This window comes from Gopherus evgoodei, chromosome 3 (genome assembly GCF_007399415.2).
Source record: "Gopherus evgoodei ecotype Sinaloan lineage chromosome 3, rGopEvg1_v1.p, whole genome shotgun sequence".
In the NCBI taxonomy this organism is placed as follows: domain Eukaryota; kingdom Metazoa; phylum Chordata; order Testudines; family Testudinidae; genus Gopherus; species Gopherus evgoodei.
The window spans coordinates 161,382,338-161,404,252 of record NC_044324.1 but is presented as its reverse complement, the minus strand read 5'-3'; the positions used below and the strand labels follow the sequence as shown (position 1 = coordinate 161,404,252).

Sequence of the window (21,915 nt, the reverse complement as noted above, 5' to 3'; positions counted from 1 at the left end):
TCCAGCCCCCAGGAGCGGCGGTAACTATGCTGCCAGAAGAAGCTCTCCCTTTGATATAGCGCTGTCCACGTTTAGGTTGGTGTAACTTACCTTGCTCACAGGGGTGGCTTCTTCACACCCTGAGCAAGATAACTTATACCACCGGAAGCTGTGTGTGTATGTAGTTAACGAGGGTCGGAAGATGGCTTCTTCTCCCTTTGGGAGGTCAGAGCCTGTCTCCCTCTTCTGTACCTGCTCCACATCCTGGGGAGCTCACTATTCCCGAGAGAGACCCCGGAGGGTGTGAGAGCCTCGACCCCTGCCCAAAACTCCGGGGTGGTTGTTTTTTTTTTAGCATCCACATGATTAAAGACCAGCCGAGGTTCTGGGAAGTGAGATCTTTCCTCAAAGTCCTGAGGAAATCCTGCCTTATATGCCTCCAAAGTGTTTGCAACCCCAGGGGGCTTTATTAGTGCAAAGGAGAAAATTAATTATGGTCACATGCATGCCCTTGGACGGGTACTCTTTAAACAGAATGGCAGCTAGTCACAACAGATGTAAAGTCTGATTCTGTCATCCAGTCCCACTTTGTGATGAACACCTCCCCACATTCATCCCCTCTGCTCCTGACTAAACATGCTGTGATCAACACCCAGTTTCTGTGCCTGGAAATACACTGCCCAGAGTCTGTGTGCACGTGCACATGCATGTACCACTGCCCTTTGCTGAATGGAATTAGGACTGCACAGCTGTGTGCCATGGGTGTATGTTGCTAGTAGCTAACAGAGACTTTCCTTTAGCTCTAGCTGTAGTAGCTTGCCCTGCTCCAGTAGGGCTCAGTCCATCTATGCTGTTTTAGTGGTGTTCCGGATGGCCATGGTGCAAAGTATAGTGACAGCTGTGAAAACGTAGGTGACCGTGGGTTTGTTATGCTACTCAGGGAAGGTGTGTACCCTCCAGCAGCCCTGTGGCATAGGTGACCGAGATCTTGACAGCTGCTCCATTGGCATTTTGGATTCCATTTTAGAAATGGATTGTGTCAAATCTGGGAGTTGGGTGACTGATGTGGATGTAACTCCTGCTGGCTATTTAGCATTGTCAGCCTTACCCTCCTGCCAGCCTCATGGCATTGGAGAGGGTGTTCCATTAGTCCAGCACACTGCATTCTACACTTTGTTGCCCGTTCTGCAATGAAAGAAGCTCTGTTCCTGACATCTATGGTGTTTGCAGTCATAGCCTTTGCAGGTCTAAACCAGAGGATCCCTAGAGTAGTCAGTTCCCAGTCTCTGGCATTCAGTGCTGTGCTAAGCTGTGCCAGGGGGTTGGTCTTTGGAGGCAGTTTGTTCTGAGTTTTGCAGCATGAGAATGGGGAGGATTTAGATTTATTTAATTATGTCTTTCTTTGGTATGTAATCGTTAGAACTCTCTGAGGGGCATTTCAGTCTCTCTCTTCTCTGCTTGTTGCTTCATGGAAAGCTTCATGCACCCTACCATTAACAGGAATTTTCTTGGGAAGTCTCCTTTGTGCAGTGAGCTCTCTTGGTTTTATTTATGTTGTTGAAATTGACCCAGCAAAGCTCATCTGGACAGGGCTACGGTCAGGGGTCACCGGACATGGGGCACGGTGAGGAAAGGGGTATCCAAATGGCCTAAAGGGAGCACACACAAGCAGTGGAGATAAGGAGCCTCATAAAGCAGATTGGAACATGCCAGCTTTGCCAAGCTTAGCACCAGATACATTATACTCAGAGAGGTAAAGGGACTGTCACTGCTGTTCTTGGCTGAGTGGCTGACTGGTGGCTGTGAAGGAAGGAGTTTCTTATTTGCTCCTGATACCCAAGTCAGGGCTCTGCGTAGATTAGTGCTGCCCCTGCCTACATATCCTAGTTGGGGTGGGTACAAGACACCAGATGGCAGCCCTGGATCTATATCTGGATGCCGGCAGGGGGAAATGTCCCTGGGATAGGACACATGACTGCTCCTCGGCTAGCATCCTGCCAGTGCTTTCATTCAAGCCCTTATGCAGACTGTTGTTCAGCCCATAAATATCTTTGTGGTTGTAATGAGGGACTGAGGTGAAACTTCATGTATAAATTCCTGGTGCTGAGAGATTGTATTTGTTCAGTTCCAGATGAGAACTGGTGTAAATCTGTTGATCTATTTCTTGGTTGGGGGAGGAGGACAAATACACTTTTCTATAAACTGCCTCGATCCTAATTTTTGGCCAGACTCTCCAGCAAAAAAGGATGTAATTTCATATGAGAGAGAGCACCCTGCAGCTATTGGGTTGGGGCAGTGACTCTCATTTTCTCTGTTCATACTGTGCCTAGCACAACAGGGCCCTCACGTGGTGGAGGTCTCTTAGGTGCTGCCATGATGCTAATAGTACTCCATCGTGTCAGATAGCCCTATTGGGATTCATGCTCAAGTAGCTCTCTTCCCTTGGCTGTGGCTGAGCCACCTGTGTTAAAATAAGCCCCTGGATCCTCCCTGAAGCTTTGCCCCCCAAACTGGAATCTGAAATCAACTCTCCTGAGGTTTGTGGATGTTCAGTTCTGGATTAAATAGGAACAACACAGCTGGCACCCATCTCTAATCTATGTGAATGTTCCCAGGATGGAAATGCTCCCTAGCCCATTTGTAACACACCCAACACTCTGATGAGCTCCTCCATGGAAGGAACCACCATTTTGCCCAGTTCTCAGGGCCTGTCTGGGCTTGGGTTATCTCCCATGTTGTGGTCTGATCTGTAGCACTAACATCACTGGGATGCTGGAGAAGAGTGTGGGGGGTCTGCTCTTAGATCCTCATTCGCTAGGGCTGGGAGCAAGGCAGGGGAAAAGGATGTATGTTTTTCCATTGCTGAATGCTGCATGCACCCCAGCTAATTCTCAACGCCCTGGAGACAGCCACGCTGAGTCCTCCCCATCTGGAGGAAGAGCCACTACAATTCAGGAAGTGTTGGGGGAGCAGAGGAAGAGGAGATCATTGGGGGAGATGAAAGGAAAATGTGGAAGTCTCCAGAAGAAGTTCCCTCCCAATACTAACCATCAAGCTCTGCTCAATGCCTCAGGCATGGTGCAGATAGCACTACTGAATCATGATGAGCATAGAAGGTCATCCCTACCCAAGCCCTTAGGAGCTAAACCAGGGAAGAAGGGACACTAGGACTTTGTGACACTGACAGCTGACACCCAGCCATTCCAAACACCTGCATTTCCCTACGGGAGGAGTTGTAACTGCTTGTTGCTGGAGTTCACAGTTTGAGTATGTCTGTAGCTTTGTCCTTGTCCCAGCTGCAGGCTGTATCTTAGGGCAGGCTGCACTCAGGGGACACTTGAATGACATCCCTTCACTTCCTTCTGAGTCCTATGGGAGGAAGGGACGCTGTCACTGGAGCAGAACCATTTTCCCCCAGAACCTGCTGGAGGACTCCAGCCAGCAGCTGAAGGGAGTCTGCAGAATATAATACCACTTCTGGGGTGAGGGAGGTTTGAGGGGATATAATACAGAGGAGACGTCCCTGAGACACTCCCAGTGTGAACAGAAACGCTACTAGGAAGCTAAGCATCCAGAGAGGGCTTCTGGATTCAAATCTGCCCCCACCATTCCTTACCCAAACTTTGAAACAGAACCAACTCCATTTGCCCAAAGGGAAAATGTTTCCATGCAAAGTAAATACCCAGAGGTATCCAGGGATTCCTTGACAGGTACAGTATTCTCTCCACTCCCAACCTGTGCCAGGACTGTTGTGCTGAGGAAGCTAGGACCTCAGCTCTCTAGAAAGGTCATCTTTTAAAGCTCCCTATAGGAAGATACTATTCATATTCTGATCTGTACTTTTCTGGATGTGCCAATCTCTGATTGAGGCAGAATTTCCTCCCAATCTTTGCCAGCCTTTTCTCTTTGCACTGAGATTGGACATTTTACTGTTTCTGCTCACGTGAATTCTAATGTTCACCCCTACCCCCACTTCCCCACTGCACAGTCTTCTCTTCTTCCTATCCTCAAATTTTAGCTGTGATTTTTGGGTTTAAATGGTCTCCAAAAATCAGATAAAGTTGGCAAGTAACTTGATGAGCCCCAAGTGATGCTGCATATCTTGCATGAGTTCACTACAGAACCCTCATTGGGTCCAGGGACTGACAGACAGGGCCTGAGTCTTGTGTTCCTATGCAGACCCATTGCATTTCATATGGTTTCAGGCTTGACTGTGAGTCTTTCACACAGCTCTGGTCACAACCGACCTTAGAAAACCTAGGAAACCTTTTCATTGCAACTGACTGGGTGGAATCCTGTCTCTAAGCTTGGATTCTTCTCTTCTGAGCTCCTGGGGTGCGGGGAGGGAGGGTAGTTGGGAAGGGTTGAAAACTCCGCTCAGAATGGGACGGGAAAATCTTGCATTGCTTCAAAGTGACCTACGTGGCTGAACGTGGAGTGGCAGTGGTGAGTGAGTCTGACGACCATTCCAGCCAGTCATCTGTAGTCCAAGGTTGCTGCAACCTATTTCTGCTTCAGATCCGATGAGCTCTGTAAATCTCACCCATTGCAAATGTGCTGAAACATGGGCCCAAGTATTCTGGGCACAACTGATAGCAGGAGTTGGCTGTCATGCCAAAACTAATGCTGGTTCCAGAGAGTGGCTACGGGCTAGCTCAAGGGACAATAAATGAAAACGGCATTTGCACTGATCAGGGATTTCCTTACTTAGTGTTTATAGTGAAGAGACATTTTACCATCCTAATTGTGAGCCAGACTATAGTAGCTAATAGCAGTTTAATGCAATATAAATGGGCTTAAAAGTGATGGTCCTGCTGGGATTTCCTTAATAGTTCATAGCATATGCAATTGCATAGTACGTGGCCTCCTGGCCAATTGCTTGCTGTGCTGTGAAATGGGAGACTGGGGCTTTGGCAAAGAAGGGACAGGAAGTGGCGCTCAATGTAAAATGTTTTGCTGGGGACAGGATAAAGGAGAATTTGAAGAGATGAGACAATAGAAACAGCTAGTTGGGTCTGAGGAAAATACAGGGACATGCGGGGGCCAATTTTCTTTAGGCCTCCAGTAGTGATTTGCACCATTTTTTGCTTTGCACTTGTTTGTGCATGCAAAACCTGCATTTGTATGTAGAATCCCAAGCAGTTGTGCATTTTAGTTTGGTGCATAGGCACCTGCCACTGACTTTGCATGTGCACATGAAAAGTAATTTGTGCACACAAATGAAGCTATTTGCTATTTTGTTGGAAAACCCATTAGAAATGTGGGTTTCCTTATGGCTAAAGTTGTGCCTCCCAAATTCTCCTCACAGGCAAAGAGTGAGGTGGAAGCCCACCTTTCGCAGAATTGTGAGAAAGGAAAAGATTGATTGTTCTCACCTTGAGGTTTTTCTGCTGTCTGCACAGGTGGAAAAATTATTTAATTGCCAAGAATAGCTTTTTCTTCACTAATGGATCTTATAGATGCATAATTTTTTTTAATGCCAGAAGGGACCATTATTATCTAATCTGATCTCCCACATAGCTCAAGCTAAAGACCCACACACAGTAATCACTGCATCAAAGCCATCACTTCTGTTTGGGATATAGCCATAAGATGCAGAGGTGGGGGTGGGGTCACATAGGCCATTGCCCAATCACTTTTTGGCCCACAGCAGCCCAGCTTGAGGCAGGTGACCCAGTGGTGCAGGGACCAGGAAAGGGGCAGATCAGGGCATCATGGGGGACAGCCTTGCCTGCAAGCTTTGGTGAGAGCTGTCATAAACAGATAGTTAAGAGTTAATGTCGCTTTTACCTGTAAAGGATTAACAAACAGGGAACCAAACACCTGACCAGGGGACCAATCAGGAGACAAGATACTTTCAAATCTCGGTGGAGGGAAGCCTTTGTTTGTGTTTTTTGGGTTTTGCTTTGTTCTCTCTGGGCTCTGAGAGTGACCACACGTACCTACAGGCTCTCTAATCTTCTATTCCAATTTTGTAAGTACAAAGGTAGAAAGGCGGTATAGTCTTTTTATTTGTTTTTTCTTTATTTGCAAATGTGTATTTGGCTGAAAGTATTTTAAATTGTATTTCTGCTGGAGGAGGTTGTTTCTCCAATTTCTATAAGCTGACAGACCCTGTAACTTTTACCATCTAAATTACAGAGATAACTTTTACCTTTTTTCTTTCTTTTTATTAAAAGTTTTGCTTTAAGACCTGTCTGATTTTTTCCCCTTGTTGAGGCTCAAGGGAACTGAGTCTGTACTCACCAGGGAATTGGTGGGGAGAAGGGAAAGGTGAATTTCCTCTTTGTTTTAGATTCACGGAGTTTGAATCTGTATTGCCTCTGGGTGAAGGGAAAAGGGGGGGGGGAAGGTATCATTCCTCTCTGTGTGGTGATTCAAGGAGTTTGAATCATGGTGATCTCCTAGTGTACCCAGGGCGGAAAGGAGCTGGGAGGAAGGGAGGAGGGGGAAGGAAAATGGTTTATTCCCCTTTGTTGTGAGACTCAAGGAATTTGGGTCTTGGGGAGTCCCCAGGGAAGGTTTTGGGGGAGACCAGAGTTTATCAGGCACTCTACTCTAAGTTATGTTTGGTGGCAGCACTACAGGATCTAAGCTGGTAATTAAGCTTAGGGGAATTCATGCTAGTACCCATATTTTGGATGGTAAGGTTCAGAATTGGAAATTATACTATGACAAGAGCCAATGAGGCAGAGCAAGGAGCCAGGACGGGAGCGTCTGTGGGGTAAGTAGTGGTGCAGACTTGCTCTCTAGTGACTCTCCAGGGGCAGGATGCCCCTTGTGTGGTCCCCCTCATTTGAAATGGCACTGTGCAGCCAGGGGCTGTTGTGTATCTTTTAGAAAGACACTCAGCCTTAACTTAGACTGCAAGTGAGCGTGAATACACCATGGCCCAAGAGCTAGGCACCCAAATACCTTTGAGGATCTGTGCCCATGTCCTGAGGTAAGTTGTTCCAGTGATTTATTACCCTCCCCATTAAAATGTTGTGATTTATTTCTAGTCTAAATTTGTCTAGCTTCTGCTTCCAATCATTGGAGCTCATTATGTCTTTTTCTGCTAGATTAAAGAACCATTTTCTGTTAAAAATCTCTTTCCCATGTAAGTCTTCTAGACTGTGATCAAATCATCTAATGTTCTCTTTAACACAGTAAATAGATTGAGCTGCTTTAGTTTCTCACTATAGTGTAGGTTTTACAGTCCTCTAATCATTCTCGTATTTCTTCTGAATCCTGTCCAATTTGTCAACATCCTTTTGGAAGTGTGGACACCATTATTGGACACAGTATTCCACTAATAGTCTCAATGCAGAGGTAATACTGTCTCCCTGCTCGATATTTCCTTGCTTACAGAAAGAGCCACGGATTGCATTCAACTTCTTAGCTATAGCATTGCATTGAGAGCTTATGTTCAGTTAGTTATCATGACCCCTAAGTCCTTTTCAGAGACAGGTTTCCAGGATAGCTCTTTTATGCATGACTTTACATTCTTTGTTCCTAGACACATGACCTTGCATTTGGCTGTGTTTAAAACACATTATTGTTCAAAAGAACCCACCTTACCAAGCAATCCAGGTTAGTCTGTATTACTGACCTGTCCACATCGTTATTTACCACTCCACTATTTTTAGTGTGCTCTACCAATTAACTGGAAGATAATATAAAATCATTGCCGGTAAAATTTGCAAAGATATTGATAGCACTGATATTGAACAGCATTGGGCTGAGAAGAGATCCCTGTGGGACCGCATTAGAAACATTCCTCATTTACTATTACTTTTTGCATTCTCTTAGTTAACCACTTTTTTAATCCATTTAACATGGGCTATATAGATTTTTCTATAGTGCTAACGTTTTTAAAATCAGAATGTCATGCGGGACTACGTCAACTGTCTTATGGAAATCTAAAGGTGTTATGTCAACACCTTTGCTTTTTTCTCAAAAAACAATATAAAATGTATTTGATGAGTGATTTTTTCCATAAAACCAAGTTTGACATTAATTATGCTGCCATCTTTAAATTCTTTACTAACTGCATCCCATATTGGTTTTTCCATAATTTTGCCCAAATCAGTAAAGAATTAAAAGATTTCCCGACATTCAGCCTAAATTTTTCTTTTCTTAAGTTAACCCTATTAGTCCTAGTTACTCTCTGTTGCTCCATGCTAAATTACTCTCTATCCTTAGTGTTTATATCCTTTAGATATTTGCAGACGATGTTAACTTCTCCGTCCCTTCCTCCAGCTGTAGCTTAGCCAGGCTAAATATATTTAAATCTCTTAATCTTTTCCTGTAAGTCCCTCTACCTCTTTGATCATTTTTCTGCTCTTTTCTGAACTCACATCACTTTGTCACTATCTTTATAGTAATGAAGTGCTCAGAACAGAGAGCTGGAGTTTCCCGAGAGCTGTATAGAGAAGGCTCTCCACACTCTGATCTGGGACATGATCCTCTGAGACCAAGGTTCCTAGATATGAGTGCAATATCTCAGGGGGTTCTCCCCATACATGTGTAGAGAAGGTTTACCCCTTCCTTGATGGGATGGTTCAGCAATCGACATGTTACCCAAACTCATAAAAATGCCAGTGTCACTGCTGAGTGCTTTGAGTGCTAGAGGTGCCCCAATCAATGAGGGGCATCACAAAGAGGTTTCAAAAAGCTGGATGCCACATTACAGAATGAATGATAACTGCAACCCTCCAAATAAGAACTGCTGAAGAACTGGTTCAAATCTGGAACCCAATCCTGAGTTTTGATGCCCTGGATGAGAATAGGGGGATGTACTGCAATTCTTGTTGGTGTAATCAGAAGAGCCAGGAATGAGAGTGACTGATTCTTTGTAGAATGGACCCCTATCATTGCCTTCCTGGAATAAAATCCATCCTGCTATGATAGAGTGGGGAAAGAAAAGCAACCAGAGAGCACTCCAGGCTGTCGTTGAGAAATGTACTTCCTGCCCCTCGCCTTGCAAGCTCCCCTCTGCTGCAAATTAAATCCCCTCCAGTTGATATTAAAAGGATGACTGTGAGGTGCTGCTGCCTCTGCGATAAGTGGGCTCAGCTCCTCCGAGATGCTCCTTTGATGCCAGCCCAGTTTGAAGTCTGTCACAGAAGGAGTCTGGCAAATCAAATGTCAAAACGTGTTTATCTGGTGAGTGGGCTAACAAATAAATCTCTCTCCAGGTCTGAGTCCAGGTGAGATGAGACAGAGCTGTTGGCCAGATAGGGAGGGCGAGGGAAGCAGGCACCGGGGGTGGGCAGCAGGCAGATGTCCATGAGTGGATGCCAGTTCTGTCACTGGTCTCCTTCCGGTGCCCTCTGCTGCAGAAAGCACCCTGAATTCAGAAGAGTAATTTCTATGAATGCACAATGCCTGCAGCTGTCAGAAACCACAGAGCTCTGAATACCGCAGCTAAAGCCAGTTGCTGTAAGGTGCTCCAGAGTTTCACTAGTGGTTTTGGGATGTTCCTTTGCTGTAGAAACACAGTGTCCAAGAGTGGTAATAGGGAGAGAATATGTCAAGTGTCACAGCTTTGGCAAGAGAGTCCCCATTGCATGGCTCATTGCGCCTCTCTGAGACAGGCAGCATTTGCTAGTAGTCTGAGCACAAGACTGAGAGCCAGGAACCTCCTGAGTTCTAATCCCAGCAGTGACACTGACTCCTGCTGAGAGCCCAGAAAGTAGGGTCAGGCAGTTAGACCAGGAGTCAGGGCTCCTGGATTCTATTCCAAATTCTGCCACTGACTCCTTGTGTGACCCTAAACAAATCTTAATCTGTCCCCACCTGCTAAGCGGTGCTGGTAATACCCCAGCTCACATTTCTTCCCACACTAGTAATGTCCAAAAGCTGTTACCATCTAATGGCTGATGAGAACCAAGTCGAACATCTCCCTGCATTTCCATGGGGACAGATCCACAGGACAAATACCACTTCCAGGACTGGCATTGATTAGTGTTTTTTCCTGGAAGCCTCAACAAAGAGCGTGAGGACTGAAAGGATCATGGAGACCGAACTTCCCTATTCCCTCAAGATCCAGATGAGGGGCTGAAAGCCAGTCTGAGGAGAGAGGTGGGGTCTGGGGGAAGCTTGCTCTGACCTTGTTCTGTATATGAATAGGACTGTTGTTGTTTAACCCTTAGTACCCTGCCTCTACATCTTGTCTGTACAATAGGTAATGGTTAAGAATTCAAATTAAACATATTAATGATTAATAGTCAATATTTTGCAATTATAATTGCCTTAGATTGCTTTCCTTCCCCACCATACTCTTCCTGGCTTGGGACCCCTCCCCTTCATACTTTAGGCCCTGCCCTTTGTGTTGACACAACTCTGGTTTTTAATAACTATTTCTGTCTCTGGCTGCTCTCCCCTCACTTCTTCTGTCTGTTTTGGAAGCAGCTAGAGAGTGTCTAGTGCTCCCAACTTAGTATTTAGACTCAAAACAGAAGGCAAGGTAAAGCTATAGCCCAGCTGCAAGCAAAAGGCTCTGACCACTATTGGCTTTGAGGATCATTGCATTTTACAGCAGTAATTCTTCTCCTCCCTTATGATGTTTGCTGTTCAGCAGCACTTTACCTGCAGTTTCACTGTTTTTAACTTTCAGTGAATTTTATTAAAAGGCCCAAACATACAGGGGTCTGGAATTCCTGGCAGCTGGTAATGGGATACAGAACCTTTCCCTTCCAGAGTGCTACTTTGAATCCAGGTTTCAGAGTAGCAGCCATGTTAGTCTATATCCGCAAAAAGAACAGGAGTACTTGTGGCATATTTGAGCATAAGCTTTCGTGGGCTACACCCCACTTCATCGGACGCATAGAATGGAACATATAGTGAGGAGATATTTATACATACAGAGAACATGAAAAGGTGGAAGTAGCCACCAATCCAGCCGGCAATGACCAAGAGCCATTCCTAGCTAATGGCTGTTCTGAGGTCCGTGTGAATTCAGTAGTGGGGGACCAGGGAGTCTCAGCCTAGTTCCTAGTAGGCAGCAATAGACCACAGAAATCAAACCCACAGATGGTGCTAATTGGCTGCTTGTTGAGCAGACTGTAAAAGCCAAAGATGTGTCATTTGGTTTGGATGAAAATATGCATATCCATCTCCATCTGTGCCTTTTGTTATGACTTTAAAGGTGATGTCTTGGGTGCAAGGAGACTAGCATACAGAAGGCCTGCTCCTATGATCCCCAACAGCAGAAAGCATTGCCTGAGCGTCAGACTTCAGTTATGTCTTATTTTACTGGGGAATTCCTTGAAGCGAGGTGCTGAAGCTCCACAGGGAGGTGGATAAGTATGAGCTTTATTGATCAGGTGCATGTTGCATGGGTATCCCAACAGCATTCACTAAATGCCCCAAGTCCTGTCTCAGCAAGCACTGGGCTCAGTATAAAACCTGGGAAGATTAGCCAGTCTCTTCTCCAATTGTTCCAAAGTCCTGCTTGGGAATCTGGAGGGGCTTGTCCCCGGATCCACGCACTGGACACTAAAGGGTCTACTTTCACCTTCTCGCTAATTCTGGGGGCTTAGTTTTCCCCCTTGCAGCATAAAATACTCTCTGTCTGTGATTTTTCTCAGAAGGTGGAAATGGTACCAGCTGCCCTCTACCCTTGCCCTTATTGCTGGGGCTTGTGCATCTGTCTCTGGCAGCCATTGAGTGCTGGTTCCCTGCAGCCCTCTGCAATGCTCAGAAGAGTCAGACAGAGCAGCGCATTCAATTTTCTTTCTTTTCTCTTTTTCCCTTATATGTGACTCTGCTGGCATTTAAAACTCCGAGGCCCCATTTATCCCCAGAGAGAATTAAGCTGGAATGTACAATAAAGCTGTGCTCCTGGCTGGTGACGATCAGAGGGGGAGGAGGAGGGAAAGGGGAAATGTAAAGAGTTAGAATAAATGCCAGAGTGACCTTGTCAAGGGCTTGGATAGTCAGAGTGAAATGTGGCCGAGAGCTTCTCCGGGTGCTTCTTGTGAATGCAGCGGGGGCTGCTGCTTTTCAGTTCTTCCATAGGAACCACAACACCTGCTGGCCTGGGTTTGCTGGGGTACATAGGTGTTCATCCAGGCTGTGTGGAGGACGCTGGCCTTTGGAACTTCTTGCTGTGCATAAGACTGGATGCTAACATTGGAATGCTTTCATAGGCATGTCTGGCCTGGCGTCTTGCGAAATTCTAGTCTGGGGGATCCCATTTGCCTCCCTGAATTCCCCCTGCAGTTTCAGCTGGGACTGGGATTCTTTACTTCTTTACCCTAGCTGGTCATGTAGCTTTCCTGTGCACCATTAAAAAGCAGGATGAAGTGTTTCCTGTCCTATTCTAGAGAGAGGGAGACTCATTCGGAAAACATTTTGGATACAATATAATTGGCTGATGTTGTTTAATGAGTGGTTGGATAGAAACGCCACATAAACTGTTAGGAGTTGAAGGTGTGTCATTAGAAATGAATTTGAATGCCTGTGTGCATGCACACCAATGTCTCCTAGAGAAGGAAACAGAACCTCAACTGTGTGTCATAGGTCCTATATTGCTAACAGCCAAGGGAGATTCTTTTGCTAAAGTTGCAAAGGTGAGTGTTTTTCAGGATAGGCGAATTTGAGCTCTATCTTGGCTGTTGTCATGAAGTTCCATGTTGCTGCCTTTTAGCAAAATAGTGAAGCCCTAATTGACCGTGGCTTGGTTACAGCATTTCTCTCTAAATTTGTGCTAAAATCCTCGATTTGCTCTATGCCATTGATGTGCTAGTAACTAAGACACTAGCATGCTGCATCTTGTTCTAAAATGGATATATTCATTTTTTTAATCTCTTGCATACATGCCCTGTCTGATCTGGTGATGGGTGGGAGTTATTTGTAAACATTACTCTGTGTGTGTGTGTGTGTGTGTGTGTGTTCTGTGCCAGCTCCATCTTTTTCAACTCCTTTTTTTTCTTTCAATTAAGGAAACCAAGTGTGGTGAAACCTAGCATTTCAAGGTAACAGAGCCATGGGAACAATGTGGCTTTACAGTACAGTGGAGTACTTGTCTGTGTAGTGTCTCGTTACCATGAATTAGTTGGACACTCATTCCAAGCAGAGTTCCAAAATGTCTGGACTAGGTCTGCTTTTAGGAGGAGCATATGTGGGACAAAAGGCCTGGAGATTCCCACTCAGAATAGACTCTATTCCGACGCCTGCTGTGGGAAACAGTGGTGTAATATACTAAGCGCTGCAGCTATTCACAGAGTAAATCACTAAACAAAATCTTTACTACAATAAGGTTTGACTAGTTGAGTTAATTGGCTTCGGCAGTTTGTAGAAGAAGAGAGCTGGAAAGCTGAGATTCCGCCTGCGTGTGCCTACGTTTTAACTTGCTTCTCTTTTAAAAACATAAAAGTATGTGACTGGCATTAGGACAACCCTGCTCTTCTCCGAACCCCAGCCTCCCCTCTCCTCTCAGTTCCAAACAGAGTGTGCTTAGACAGATTTGTTGGGTTAGTAAGAATGGCAACTCTTAGAGCGTGGCTTCAAAGCACTTTACGGACACACAATCCTTAGGACTCCACTATGTGAGTGGGGTGGGTATTATTATCATCACTCCCATTTTACGGACAGAGAAACTGAGTCACAGAGTGGGGAAGTGCCTTTTGCAAAGCCACAGAGAGCATCTGTGTTGGAGTTGAGATTAGAACTGAGAGAGCTTTCTTGAGGCTCCCCTGCTCTAACCAGTAGGCAGTACCATTTCCTATTTTGCAAATCAAGCGTGTGCAATTGAGCATGTAAGTGTCCCTAGCATAGATGTTTCCATATGGAAAACTGCTTTGGTTGGGACCCAGTGTGCCTTACTAGTGTACTGAGAATAAGTCCTTCAACTACCTTATATGCGTGTGTGCGCTACTGGATGGCAGCCAAACGGCTCAGCTCTGTGTCACAGCAGTACAGGGCCCAAGTCCCCTTTAGCTCGAGTGGGTAAGGGTCTGTGCTTTTGGAACAGGAGAATGAGTCCTATCCCTGCTGCTCCCTGGTCTGCAGTGTTGTGATGGCCAGGACGCCCTAGATGGCTGTGGATTTGTTACAATATGGTGTGGGATAGGACAGCTATGAGCTGTTACATAGAGTTCCACATATCCTAGGGCCCAATATGCACATATAGCAGTAGCCACAGCAACAGGAGTAGTATCATCATAGATTCACTTCCATTTTCCCCAGGGCCCTGGCTTCTCTGCCTTCCTGTGATCTGGTGCTACTGATAGAAGAGGGGATTCCTGCTTGATTTCACTGCTTGGTATGCTGTGTGGCAAGCCAGCTGGTAGGCCCCAGCAACCTTTAACGGGGTGGTGGTGGTAATGCTGAACCTCAGCGGAAAGAATGAGGAGGCAGCCAGTGTGTGCATGTAATGAGTGCCAGGCAGTTGGTGGCTCCCTCTCCCAAGTTAGGAGAGAGATGGATGGGGTCAGGTGTGTCTAATAAGGCCCTGAGACTGGCACATGCTGGTTTCCCTGCCATGATTAGAAGTTCCATTCATAGATTTTTACAGCCACTTGGGATAGCTTGTGTAATACAAAACCCAGTTAATAACAATCCCTTCTCAGAAAGGGCAGCCTTTCTCACAGGAGTGTGGGGGTTAGGTTCAGTGGCAGATTTAGAGTTAGTGGGGCCCTCTGCATAGCTTCATTTTCCTGCCCCCCCTCAGGACCCAGCCAAGAAAAAGGACATTCTCTCTTATCTCTCCCCCCACCCCGTTTTTCATTCTTTTTTTTTTCTTCATCCTCCTCCTATATTATAAGTAATAGGAAGTAAATGAAAATAAAGTGAGGTACCTTGATTGGGGTGGAGCTTAGGGTGCAGGAGGGGGTGAGGGATGAGGGTTCTGGGAGGGAGTTTGGGTGCAAGGTGCGGGCTCTGAGTTGGGGCAGGGGGTCGGGGTGTGGGAGGAGGAGTGAGTGGTGCAGGCTCTGGGCTGGGGTAGGGTGTTGGGGTGCAGGAGGGGGGCAAAGGGGCAGTGCTTACCTCGGATGGTGTGGCTCCCAAAGTGACCGGTGCACACACCCTTCTGGCAGCGCCTCTTAGGCAGAGGGGGCAGGGGTTCTCTGCGTGTCGCTGCCCGCAGGCACAGCTCCCATTGGCTGCAGTTGCCAGAGTTGGCGCTCGGGGTGGGGGCAATGCACGGAGACACCCCCAGCCCAGGGGCTGCAGGGACATGCCAGCCACTTCCAGGAGCAGTGCGGAGGGAGGGAGGCAGAGTGGACAGAGATGTGCCTTAGCCCTGCTCCTGGCACATCTCTGCGCACCCCATAGGGGGAAGGGAGCAGTAGGCCTCCATGCACTGGCCAGGGCGGGGACAGCGTGTGGAGCCACCTGCCCCCCACCAGGGGCATACAGAGATGTTCCAGCAGCCATCCGTTTCCGGGAACGGTGCGGGGCCACCAGCCATGGCATGCAGGCAACCTGCCTGCCTGAGCCTGCTGTGCTACTGTCATAACATTTCTTCCCAGATCTGGACCTTAGCGTCCAAAATATGGGTGTTAGCATGAAAACCTCCAAGCTTAGTTACCAGCTTGGACCTGGTATCGCTGCCACCAGCCAGGAATTATACAGTGCCTAGCTCACTGTGGTCTCCCCAAAACCTTCCCAGGGACACCAAGACCCAGATTCCTTGAGTCTCACCAAAAAAGGAAATAACCCACTTCCCTTCTCCCTCTTCCCCTCCAGGTGTTCCCTCCCTGGGTTCCTGGAGAGATATACAGATTCAAGCTCCATGAATCTAAACAAAGGGATTCCACCCTCCCTGCTTCAAGACCTTGAAACACAAGTACCGAAAGATCTAACCTCTCTCCCCCCTCACCCAGAGGGTATGCAAAGTCAGGCTTAGTAAATCTAACACAAAGAGATTTCCCCCCTCCCTTCGTTTCTTAGCCTTAACCAATGAAAAACACTCAAACAGGTCTTAAAAAGAAAGCTTTATATAAAAAGAATGAAAAAGGGCATAAAAGGGTCTCTGTATCTAGGTGACAATATACAGGGTCAATTGCTTAAAAGAAAAATGAATAAACAGCCTTATCCAAAAAGAGTACACTCCAGCAACTACACACATGTAAATACAAAAAAAAAACCAATATAAACCTATTGTTTTACTATCCTTGTACTTACAACTTGGAAACAGAAGATTAGAAAGCCTGGAGATTCCTGTGGTCACTCTCAGAGCCAAGAAAGAGAACAGACTACGAACAAAGGACTCACACCCAAAACTTCCCTCCACCCAGATTTGAAAAAGTCTTGTTTCCTGATTGGTCCTCTGGTCAGGTGTTGTTTGTTACCCCTTTCCAGGTGAAAGAGACATTAACCCTTAGCTAGCTGTTTATGACAGCTACTGCATTTTGGGGGGGGCCCTGTCATTGGGGGGCCCATGCCACTGCATGGTGTGTTTAATGGTAATTCCACTCACAGTTAGGTTTGTTCTTTTTCAGTGTTAACTGACCCTCTTAGTTCCTGGATTATCCCAGCTCATGCCCATGGTATAAAATGGAATCTGCCGGAGTTAATCTGTTCCTATCGGCTGTAAGCTTCTGGGGTAGAGGGTTACAGCTCGCATTTTAAGTTTGTGTCAGAGTTTGGAGGGAGAGTTGTGCAGCAGAGCAATCTGAGGGCTGCGGAGAATAAAATTGCTCTCTAATCTAAAAAGACTTTGTTATTTCTATCACTCTCAGCTGGAATTTATTTTCGTATGTTTTGAATAAAAGCTAAGAATTTTCTAAACATATGGCTACAAGGCGATAAAACAGCCAGAGCTGGCCCCTTTCAGCTCATTCAGACTCACGGGGCTCGGGCTGCGGGGCTGTAAAACAGCAGCATAGACATTCAGGTTTGGGCTGTAGCCAGGGCTCTGGGATCTGGAAAGGGAAGGATCTCAGAGCCCAGGCTCCAGCCTGAGGCCAAACATCTATACTGCAGTTTTATAGCTCCATGAGCCTGAGTCGGCTGAAACAGGCCAGCTGTGGATGTTTTATTGCAGTGTAGACATATTCCAAGAGGCTCCAAATGGGTATTCTGTGACAGGGGATGAAGCCTGGTGTGATGTTTAAAGCACAGAACTAGGTGGTGGGACTCCAGGGCTCTATTCTCAGCTCTGCTGCTGACTGTGTGACCTTAGGCAAGTCAGTTCCCTGCCCTGTGCCTCAGTTTCCCTATCTGTAAAATAGTGAGAATACCAGCGCTGAGGCAGCCCGGTTGAGAATTCCTTAGTGTTAGTAAAGTGCTTTGAGATCTGCAGAGTATTAGTTGCTTCTGACTTTGTGTTGCTTAATACATGTAGGTGGTTCTGGGCTTGGTCCCGACCAGAACTGGGCCATGCAGAGGAGCATGGACATTTTTGGAAAAAGCAAGCTAGAGTTCATCTTTTTTCAGTCTGCACAGACCAGATTCCAGCTGCTTGTGGAGGAGACTGGGTTTGAATTTAGGGCTCAGGCCCATGCTGGTGCTGCTGTTGGAGTTGGTTCTTCTAACTCTAGTTAAGTTGACCCTTCTTACATCTGGGTGCTGGCTTGTCCATCACCTTCCCCATGCAACTCAAGCTCCTCCCTCCCCCTCTACAGCTCACTACAGCATCCCTCTCACCTGCATCTCCAGCTCAGGCCCCCTCTCTCTCTGTGTCCTGACCAAGCTTCTCTCCCTTCTCTTCTGCCATCCCTCACTTTGTGCCTTCCTCCTCTACGCTCCAGGTAGGAGCTTCTCAGCTAATGCAAACTGAGTCCTCTGCCCATTTTTCTTACAAATTCCACCTGTCACCCAGAAATCACATTCATGCCTTTGGCTTGTGAGCTCCAGGCAGGGACCTGGGTGTGTCTTTTGGCTTTCTGCATCACATTTTTCACCTGTTGTAAAGCAACAAATCCAGCATGGGATAAATAATGATCCTGGTACCAAGGATCTGTGGCCCCAACCAGGGAAAGATGGGAAGGGGCCACCCAGCCATGGACTCGCCCCACATCCCCACCATGCCAAGAGGGCGCTGTTTGGCAGGGCACTCACCATGGCAATGGGATGCAGAGAAGTGGTGACAGGAGAGTCTACAGTGATGTGAATCCATGGAGAACAACACTTGTGGCAGCTCCCAGTGGGCTGCGTGGTGTGGAGAATGGGATGACTGGCCACACACCGAGATAGGTACCAGCTTCCAGTGACTGCTTGACTGTCTGCTGCAGGTGCAGGTTGGATGTGAAGGGGAGGCGGGCTGTCTCCAAGTCATGGAGCAGTCAAGAGAGCAGTCAGCACTGTTCACTCCTCCGTGTCCAATCATCGATACCACTGCCACCTTTGCAGCTTTGAGTTGAGGGCCACGCAGGGACTGTGCCGCTAATCTGTGCCCTGCCCCGGGTTACACAGAGAGACCTCCTCCATATTATCAAAATCAGTTTTCTCAGGCTTTGTGCACAGAGGCAGGATTTAGCTGTGTTGCTGTCTTGTGACTTGTGGAGCCCGTGACTTTCCTGGGGCTGGGAGAAAGTTTCCTTGACATTTGTGGATGTTCCTGCAGGGCAGGTGGACCCGAGATTAACACATTTCACCGAGAACTTTGGGCGTCACCATCTGGCACAGCCTGGGAGGCTGCACAGTGACAGGCCAGGGAGACTGTGGACTGGATTTCTCACGTGGGAACTTTGACTCCTTTGTGTGGAATGAGCCTCCTCCCTTCTTTGAAGCTAAAATAAAAAGACTTTAAAATGAGTTCTTAAAGGTTGGCTTTGGGCCAGCAACCATTGCTCTGCCCTCTGGTGTGGCAGCACAAGCGTGGTTCGAGTAACTTCCAGGAAACAAAGAAAATCAGATCATGATTGGGGCCCAAAACTCCACCCCGGACACTTGACATTTCTCCACTCTACTTCCCTGACTCCTGCTCTTTTTCGCCACGAGCGCCCTGGGATTTCTCCTAAAAAATAGCCCTGCTACCCCATGGGCCCCATTTGCTGCAAAGCTCCCAGACTGGCTGCTGTGAGGATGCCCCCTGGGCTCTCTCTTGGCTTTCAGATCCCTGGGTTGACCGAGTGAAGCCATCCTAATTGGGTTGGTTTTATTTGTTCCTAACAAGCAGGTGAGTGATTATGCTTTTGACTGTTGCACAATAATTCTGAGGCTAAGGCAGGCTGTCTTGGCCTGTGTTTTCACAGCAGCAGCATCTGAACAAGCCTGCTGGAGAAGTATTGCTGCTTTAACGCTGGCTGACAGGGTAATGCTCTGCCCTCTTCACCCCTTTCATAACACTTCTTGCCATGTTGCTGTTCTCTGGTTTATTTGGCACCGGAGGAAAACAATAGTCCTTGTACATTTGCATAGCATGTTTCATGCAGAAGTATCCTGGAATCCTGTGTATGCAGAGATTGCTCACCCAGGGCTGAATGCAGCCACCCCTGGGGTGGAACATAGCTGGCGCTTTACAGCGCACACCAGCACTACACAAGGGGCTTTAGGGAGGAAATGGAAGGGAGTTTGGGGAACCTGTATGTAATTGCCCATGTTGGAATTTGTCTAGGAAACCAGGGCTGGCTCCCTAACTCCCTAAAGCATGTCACAGGACAAACAACCAGGACGTTGGCTTTATGGTACTTCTAGCGGGACAGCTCCTCCAGCCCCATGCATTACAGTTTGTGAGGTGCTGCCTTGTGTTTGCGGAGGAGGGCATCTCCATCCAGGGAGAAAGGCAATCAGAGGCGACAGTTTATTTTCCCCCAGCACACACACAAGAGAGTGGTGGTCACATATCCTGGTTGCCGTGCAGTCTGAGTAGGGAATCTTCATTCCCACCTCCATGCTGCAGAATGGTAGCAGAGCCCCAGAGCATCTGCACATTCAGAGCTGCAGTAGCCCCTGAGGAAAGAGCTGGGTTCTACCAGCCCTGCCCCTGCTCCCTTCTTGTCCCTCTTCTGCCCTCATCCAGTCCCTCTGTCCTAGGGCTCAGGCAGGGTGTCCCTGGAGCCAGCAAAAGGGACCTTTTGTTTAGCTCCTGGCCCCCATCTCCAGCATAATGACCTACACTGCTGCTGCAGATCTCACGGACCTCCATGGCCTGCTTAGTGCTATGAAATGGTGGCTCCCCCCGCTAGCTCGTTTGCTTTGGCTGAGTGTGTCTGTCGCTGCCACGTTACTTTTGAAGCCTTCTCTTTTTCACTTCCCCAGCCAGTCTCGATTAGAACACCAGGCCCTGCTGGCTTCAACTAAGGAGCAGATGTGACCCAAGAAATGAGATAGCAGCTGGGGATGAAGATGACACTTGGTCTAATCAAACAACTTCTCACATTATAACTCTGTGAGGTGGGAGACGTGTGAGCCAAAGGCAAGTCAGTGCTCAGAGCGCCTGCTGAGACACACCGCTAGCAAGCCATCTGTAATGAGCTGACCATGCCACTCAACACACGGCAAGACACACTCAGTCCAGAGCTGTTTTTAATCCTTTTAACTGCAGAGAAGGACCAGATGGCTGAGAGTTGGGCCAGGTACCTGGAAAATAAGATGGTTACTGTCAAGCAAGGGCGACCTGGCAGAGGAGGTCCTGTTGTACCAGACCTGGAGACGCTCTTGCCCACCATGGCAGAGGAGATTTTTTCACATTAGACATGTAAGGGTGCATGTTGCCCACAAGACTGTAGATGTTACCAGGCTCCTGGAGGAAGAGTAGTTTATTGTACTAGACCTACATAAAGACATCTCTGCTTTCTCTTTTGGAGCTCAGGCTGTCCAAGAGCCAGATTCTGCCCTCACTTATGCTGGGGCAGCCCCACTCATTTTAGCAAGAGAGCTTTTGGTTTTTTCCACTTTTTCTTATTCTTAATCAAAAGTTTTTGTGCTGGTGGAAGGTGCTGGACTGATAGCCCTGACAACTGAAGTCCTCTGTTAATACATAAAATAGGTACAGCCCCCGCAGTGGTGATCCACACTACCCCCATGCTGGGTCCCATCTACATGCTTCACTCATGCATTCCGGAGGTCTCAGAGTGTTACAGACACTAATGGATTTGCAAAGCCGCCTTACCCCCAGAAAAGCAAATAAATGTTGTTAGCCCCTTGTGACTGATAAGGAGACTGAAACATCGAGAGGGGAAGTGATTTGCCTTCCAAGGTCAGTCAGTCAATGGTAAACATGAAAACAGAATCTGAAGTCCTGACATCCAGTCCACTGATCTAACCATTAGACAGCGCTGCCATGTATATCTCTGGCTTCTTGCCTCCATTATAGCCCTCTAATGCCCCATGGCTCTCCCAAGGGGTCTGTGTTCTGTGAGGGTGGACAGGTTTTATCCTAACAAGGGACCAGGATTTTATATAGCTGATACATTTTTAACCCTCCTCTACACTAAGTTGCACAGGAGAAAACCAATGTCAGGCCAGGTCCACACTACAGCATTAAATCGATTTAACGCTGTACCCGTCCACACTACAAGGCACTTAAAATCGATTTTAAGGGGTCTTAAAATCGATTTCTGTACTCCAGCTAAACGAAAGGAGTAACCCTAAAATCGATTTTACTATATCGATTTAGGGTTAGTGTGGACGGAAATCGAAGTTATTGGTCCCATTCTTTTACTGAGCTACCCAGAGTGCACCGCTCTGGAAATCGATGGTAGCCTGGGACCATGGACGCACACCACCGAAGTAATGTGCCCTAATGTGGACGCGTAAAATCGATTTTATAAAATCGATTTTATTAATTTCGATTTTACTCTGTAGTGTGGATGTGGCCTCAGTGTTTGGGAGCTACTTCGCTGTGCTTTATGGTGCAGATCACACTGGCTTGGAGGAATTACTACTGCTCTTGTTCTGATTTAGGGCTTGCGGGGCAAATGCCGGCTGTGGAGCTTGACAATGTGGGCTGTACATTTAATACAAAGGTGCTGCCTGGTGATAATCCAGGACTCTGCATACAATGTCCCACCTTGGCAGTGGGGAGGTAGATGAAGTATTGTATTCTGGGACCTGTGC

At 47.2% G+C, this 21,915-nt stretch overlaps 1 protein-coding gene across 1 annotated transcript in view; it reads left to right on the top strand.

Annotated features, from left to right (window-relative positions):
* Positions 1-21,915, top strand: part of MDGA1 (MAM domain containing glycosylphosphatidylinositol anchor 1) — a 197,477-nt gene that overhangs the window by 108,065 nt on the left and 67,497 nt on the right. The window lies entirely within an intron of this gene.